The 6,000-nt window shown below is 44.6% G+C and overlaps 1 long non-coding RNA gene across 1 annotated transcript in view; it reads right to left on the bottom strand.

Moving 5' to 3' along the window:
- Positions 1 to 989: 989 nt before the first annotated feature.
- LOC103549349 (uncharacterized) overlaps positions 990 to 6,000 on the bottom strand; it is a 49,986-nt gene continuing 44,975 nt past the window's right edge. Inside the window, exons 3-4 of the long non-coding RNA XR_544518.2 lie at positions 4,346 to 4,533; positions 990 to 2,899 (exon numbers count right to left, since the gene is read on the bottom strand). This is a non-coding gene — a long non-coding RNA (uncharacterized lncRNA). The remainder of the gene's footprint in view (positions 2,900 to 4,345; positions 4,534 to 6,000) is intronic.

Here is a 6,000-nt window from a genome sequence, read left to right as displayed (position 1 = left end):
TGTACCACCTACCCAACAACTAGAATAAGATATGGAACACAAGTACTTTGAAAGAAACATAAAATGCTTGTAGGGCTCAGAGAAAAAGAGAATTTTCACCAGAGGTGATGGGGCAGGTTGGACAGGAGGGAGGCAGTGGCAGAAGGTACCCAAGTGTGGAATCAATCAGACCAGGACTCAAGCCATGGCTCAGTCATCTGGCAGGTGTATGACCTTAGGCACTGCATGGCTTTGCTCCTCACAGTGTGGTCGGGGTCACGGGCGAGACCTGGGAGCTTATCACAAACTCTGAGCCTCAGGCCCCACCTGAGCCTTCTGGATGAGAATCTGCATTTTAATAAGTCCTATGATGATTCACGTGCACGGTAAGGTTTGAGAAGCCTACTATATGGGATGATGGTTATTGCTGCCCCCAGCATCCACTTCTTCTTATGGCAAATAGGGCCTCCAGTTTGCTTTGGAGGAACAACTCCTTCCTTGTAAATCACTTACCAAGTGGTCAGGGCCTGGAATGAAGCCAATCAGTGCATTCCATCTCCCAGGCTACAGTGGCTAGTCCATGAATGGGCACGTAGCCCAGGTCAGGCCAATCAGAGTCAATAAGATAAAGCCAGGGCTGGTGTTTGGTTACTTGGGAAAGCTGACTTGCTTTTCCTCTCAAGATAAGGAGAAAGGATATTGGGTTATCACTGCTGTGAACCATCTTCTAGAGGGTATTGGGGTTGTCACGATAGAGGACACTGAGGTCGTCACTGCTGTGTACCATCTCATGGAGGGTGGTGGGGTTGTCACTGTTGTGAACCATCTTATACAGGGTATTGGGGTTGTCACTCCTGTGAACCATCTTACAGAGGGTGTTGGGTTGTTACTGCTGTGAACCATCTTATGACTGCTTGAGACCTGAAAATGGACTATGGAGCAAGTAAAGACAGTAATGAAGATGTAACCGCCCCTTATGGTGATCTTCTTCAAGCTTGTATAAACGAAGCTAAGTGGAAGAAACTGTTTAATTACGTGACCCAATAAATTCCATATTTGCTTAAGTCAGTTTGGGTTAGGTTTTCTGACACTTGAGAATTGGATGAGGTGGCATGTCTAAAGCATCCAGCACTCTGCTGTGGCACACAGAATTGCGATGCTAATGCTATGGCTGGGGTTGCAGCCTCTGCAGTGATCGCTGTACTAGTTGAACTTGTCCTTGAAGTCTTTGAAGACTTTCAATGGCTCCAATTTAACAAAGATGAAGAAGGAAAACCTCAAGATAAGTTTATCGAACTTTGACTGATCTAGATGAAACAGAGTTCTGTAAGCTATTTCCTTTTGCAGAATAAAATTGTGGGTGCAAAAATTGAGGACTAGAAGGTATCTGAGTAAGAGACCAAGAGGATGAGCCCTTGTACTTTATAAGATTAGTCTGTTCTCCTAAGGGAGAGAAATACTCTTGCCCTCTCCTGATGCTTCCTCCTGGTAGCCTTTCTTACTGCCCACCTGGGGACAGAGATATCTATCTGGCTGGCATTTTAGGAAGCATAACTGAGCAAGCTTGGTTCAGCTCTGCCCTTCTTTTTCCCCTCGATTTGAGAAGGACATGAGTTCTCGGATGCTGCTCTGGGCTGTTAGTCATACCTGGGGTTGACTCCATCCATCAGGGCACATCTGTCCAGCAGTCATATATCTGGACCAGCATACACCTGCTTCAGGCAAGTGCTGCAAGGACTGGCTGGCTAAGTTGGCCTAAACTGAAGTCAGTCCAGCAAGCCACTTAGCCCACACACCCAAAGCTATATCCTCCCACATGGCCTCCATCAGGAATAAAGATGCCTCCATCTCTACTCACTGTCTTAGTTCTTAACATGTTCAGAAGCCAGGCAGGGAAAAGGGGGCTTCTTTTGGGGGAGACCCTGTGAAAGCTGCAGTAGTCAGAATAAGAGAGGGCTGAGATGGAAATAGGGTAAGCAGCTTGGAAGCCATTGCAAGGACTCAGGCTGTGCTAGTGAGACAGCAAGGAGAGAAAAGGAAAGAAAGGGAGAGACGTGAGAGAAAGTGAAAAGGAAGCATCCACAGGAATTGGCTTTTCATGACATGCAGGCTGGATAGGGAGGCTGTGAGAAAGGAAAGGATGGAGAGGGAATTCAGTTTTAGGGTTGGCAAGGTGTCTGGATGGAAAAATCCAATGAGAAATAAAAATGTGAAGCTGAGGGTCAGGAGGGAGGGAGAGGAATATTGCATAGAAATAAAAACTGAAACCTAGAGTTGTGGATGAGATCCAGCGGGAGCAAATGTGGAGGATAAGGAGACGTTAGTTAAGGGCAGAACCAAATAGGATGTCCATGTTTGGCAGGCTAGAGGAGAACAAGGAAGGGGCGAAAGAGAGTGAATCTGCAGTGAAAGAGGTCAGAGAATGAGAAGCAGGGAATCAATGGGAGGAGGACAGAGTTTCAAGAAAGAAGAGCCCCTGAAAGTGTTCAAAATAAACTACAAGGAGGACCAGGGAGAAAGTTTGGGCTGAACCCTTGGAGCAACTAAGAAGCTAAGTGGCAGGGCCCAAAGGCCCAGCCTCTCCTCCTCACCTAGGAACCAGGTACAAGGCGGAGGACGCCGCTACAGGTGGGAGGAGAAGAAGCTCACTCAGGCTACCTCACTGCCAGTTCGGACGCCGAGCAAAGGTGGCCAAGACAATCCAGGTCAAAGTCATGGGGAAATATCATGGATCTACCCTCTGCAGTCAGGCCACACTGTCAGGCCAGGAAACAGTAGCCCCGCCTCTATGACAAGCTGAGTCCCCCTCTGGCCGGTTACTGAATTCCCACCGCCTTGCTGGATGCCGTTTCTGATGACTTCAGCTGAGATGAATCCCAGAGAGAGGGCTATTTTCTCAAAGTCGTGCCTCTTTAAGCACCTAGTGGGAAAAAGAAAAAGAAAAAAGAAAAGCTACATGAAAGGCACCACGGGGACCGAAAAAAAAATCCTCTGATCAGCTGCATTCAAATCACCTACTTACGAGAGAAATTAATGTTAACTGCTAAGGTCAAAGAATGAACTAGAGACATGGCTCTGAATTTTTCCCTAGTTTTTCATTCTGGTCACACGTTGTGGCTTCTCTGTGGATTTGACACTGATTCTACCATTTAAAGCAGCCATGCGAATGTATCCCGGCCCTCGGGCCTGTGGGAGGGCTGGCTGCCTGCCTGCCTCAGTCAGGCTACACCGGGCCCATTATAAATGGACTTCCAGCTGGGAGAGACCACGCACCGCCCCTTATTCTGTCAGTCCCTACCTACCATTTGACAGTTACCTGTCGTGTGACATCCATGGAGAAGAATTCCCCTCTGGGAACAGAGAGGCAAAATCCTACTAAACCAATTCTCTCAGGGATGCATTATTTTTTAGAGGGGGGGAGATGAACCAAAATGAAAGAAATATTTTACACAAAGTATTTTAAAATTAAAAACTAAAGTAGACTCATATTCTGCAGTATGTCACTGTCTCCACTGGTAAGAACGAAGGATAGCAAAAGATCTGCGGCTTTCTTAAAGAAAGCTTTTGCAGTACTGAGGATATTTTCAAAGACTCTGCAAGGCCAATTTAAAGAAACTATCTTCCCAAAAGCGTTTCAAGGGAAGTCAGTGTTCTACCAACGTGATTTTTCTCATACGCTTGGGCTGGACACTGAGCCATTCTCATTTCAGTTTAGAGCCAATCTTATTGTTCAGCATGACAGACATTATGAGAAAAGGACTCAACTTTCAGTGAACTGAAAAGAAAAAGCCCCTAATGCATCCATGTTGCCTTGTTATTCGGCTCACGCACTGTTCTTACTACATGCTCAATAAATACACATTAAACCTTTCACTTAGTCCTAATTACTCAGACGAAAGCAAATTTTTGCATAAAGTCCATATTATTAAAATATTATCACAGTCTTCCACACTAAACTAATTGGATGCTATTTTCAGATTTTCTGCATTAAATTGAATATGTTCTCAGTCGTTACTTAGAGGCCAAGCAAACACTTTTCAGAAGCTGTCAACACTTGGAAATCCTCCGCGTGGATCTCAGCTGCTAAGGTGGTGATTGTGAAACTTCCTCTGCGCAGAAACGGGGAGAGCAAGGCCTTCATCAAGGGCGCTGCAGGCTTTCCTGGTGCCTCAGCGCTCAGTTGAGACGATGCCTTGTATGTTCTGATGGCCCAGAAACAAGACGGCCATGGGTTCATTGACAGGGCAGCAGGCATGAGCTATGCTCATGAGGGCAAAATCAGATCATTTAGTTTGAAGAGGGAAAACATTCTCTCTTCACTTACCTGCACACACACACATGCATGCACACAAACACACACACGTACCTCTCCCTGCAAAACTGCCTCCTCTCTCATTTCTGTAACCATCAGGTGTCTCTTGTCCACAGCAGGAAAACAATCACATCAGCGAAACAGAAGCCCTCGTTTTTTCTTTCTGCCACTTGCAGGCAAAGCGCAGCGTCTCGGCTCAGCTCAGCTTAGCAGGGGCCCTCCTGCCGACCTTAGAATCTGGCCTGAAAGGAGGAAAGTGTTTTCATCTTTAAGAAAGGGAGGCAGACGGCATTTTACATTACTCTTTTAATGAACGTTACTTCACTGTTATTGCCAATAGTCGCAAATCGGAGAGGTTGTGATTGCACACGTAGTAAAGAAGTATCTTCCAAGAATGAATGGATGTAGAAATCATGGTGTGTGTGTATATACATATACACATACGTATACATATGTGTATATATGTAGATGTATATACATGTATGCATATGTATATGTATGTGTATATATGCATATATACACACACACAATGGAATATTATTCAGCCTTTAAAAAGGGAGATCCTGCCGTTTGCAACAACATGGATAACCTGGAGGACATTACACCAAGTGAAATAAGCCAGACACAGAAAGAAAAATAAACGTGTGATCTCACATGGAATCTAAAAGAGTGGAATACAGAGAGGCAGAAAGTAGAACAGTGATTACCAGGGTCAGGAATGGGGAGGTGGGGGAAGTGGGGAGATGTTGGTCAAAGGTACAAAGTTGCAGTTGCGTAGGGTGAATAAGTCTAGAGATCTAATGTACAGCATCGTGATGAGAGTTAATAACACTGTGTTGAATACTGGAAATTTGCTAAGAGAGTAGGTTTCAGGTGCTCTCATGACAAAAGAAATATGGCAGCTTTGGGAGGAGGAGATATTAATTAGCTTGACTGTAGTAATCACTGCGCTATGTGTATGTATACCAAATCATCGTGCTATACACCTTAAATATATACAATTTTTATTTTAAAAATTAGAAATAAAAGAAGTGTCCTCCATGAGAGTAAGTGACCCTGCTCAAGTGGCCTGTGGCATGCAGATTTACACTTTAATCTGGAACAATGGGCAGAAGCTGCATATCTCATAAGGACAGCTTTCTGATCCAACAGGCAGAGCCCCCAGAGGTGTTTAAGAAACCCTCATCTCTAAACCCCCATCAGTTCTTCAGGTCTTTTGGTACTGGTTCCCCAGCCCAGCGATCATTTATGCCATGTGCTACGCCAGGCATGAGGAATAGTGCTGGGGAGGACCCAGGACACGCTGCCAAGTGCTCACATGGGGGATGTTTGATAAGTGTTGGCTGTTTGACTGTTTGCATAGGGTGACTCAGACTCGAGCACTCACTCTCTGGCCGAGCAGACTTCCTAGTTGGGTTACCATTAATGAAATGCAAGGAAGCATATACTTTCCAAAATAATGTACTCGACTTCAATCCTATGGCAGTTTGTGTGTCTTTGAAATGTCTTTTGAATTATGAAGTATTTCAAAAATATAGAAAATTATACAAACAACATAACATACACCCATGCAGACACCTGTGAGACTTAGTATTTCTTAACCTTTTCACATATTTCTTTCAGACCTCTCATTTGATAAGGGAAAAAGATATTTTAAATAAGACAGTTCAGATATAATTGAAGCCCTTTTTATAAATGATATGAATATT

The sequence above is a fragment of the Equus przewalskii genome, chromosome 14 (assembly GCF_037783145.1).
Source record: "Equus przewalskii isolate Varuska chromosome 14, EquPr2, whole genome shotgun sequence".
Classification (NCBI taxonomy): domain Eukaryota; kingdom Metazoa; phylum Chordata; class Mammalia; order Perissodactyla; family Equidae; genus Equus; species Equus przewalskii.
This window is presented reverse-complemented; position numbering and strand designations above follow the sequence as displayed.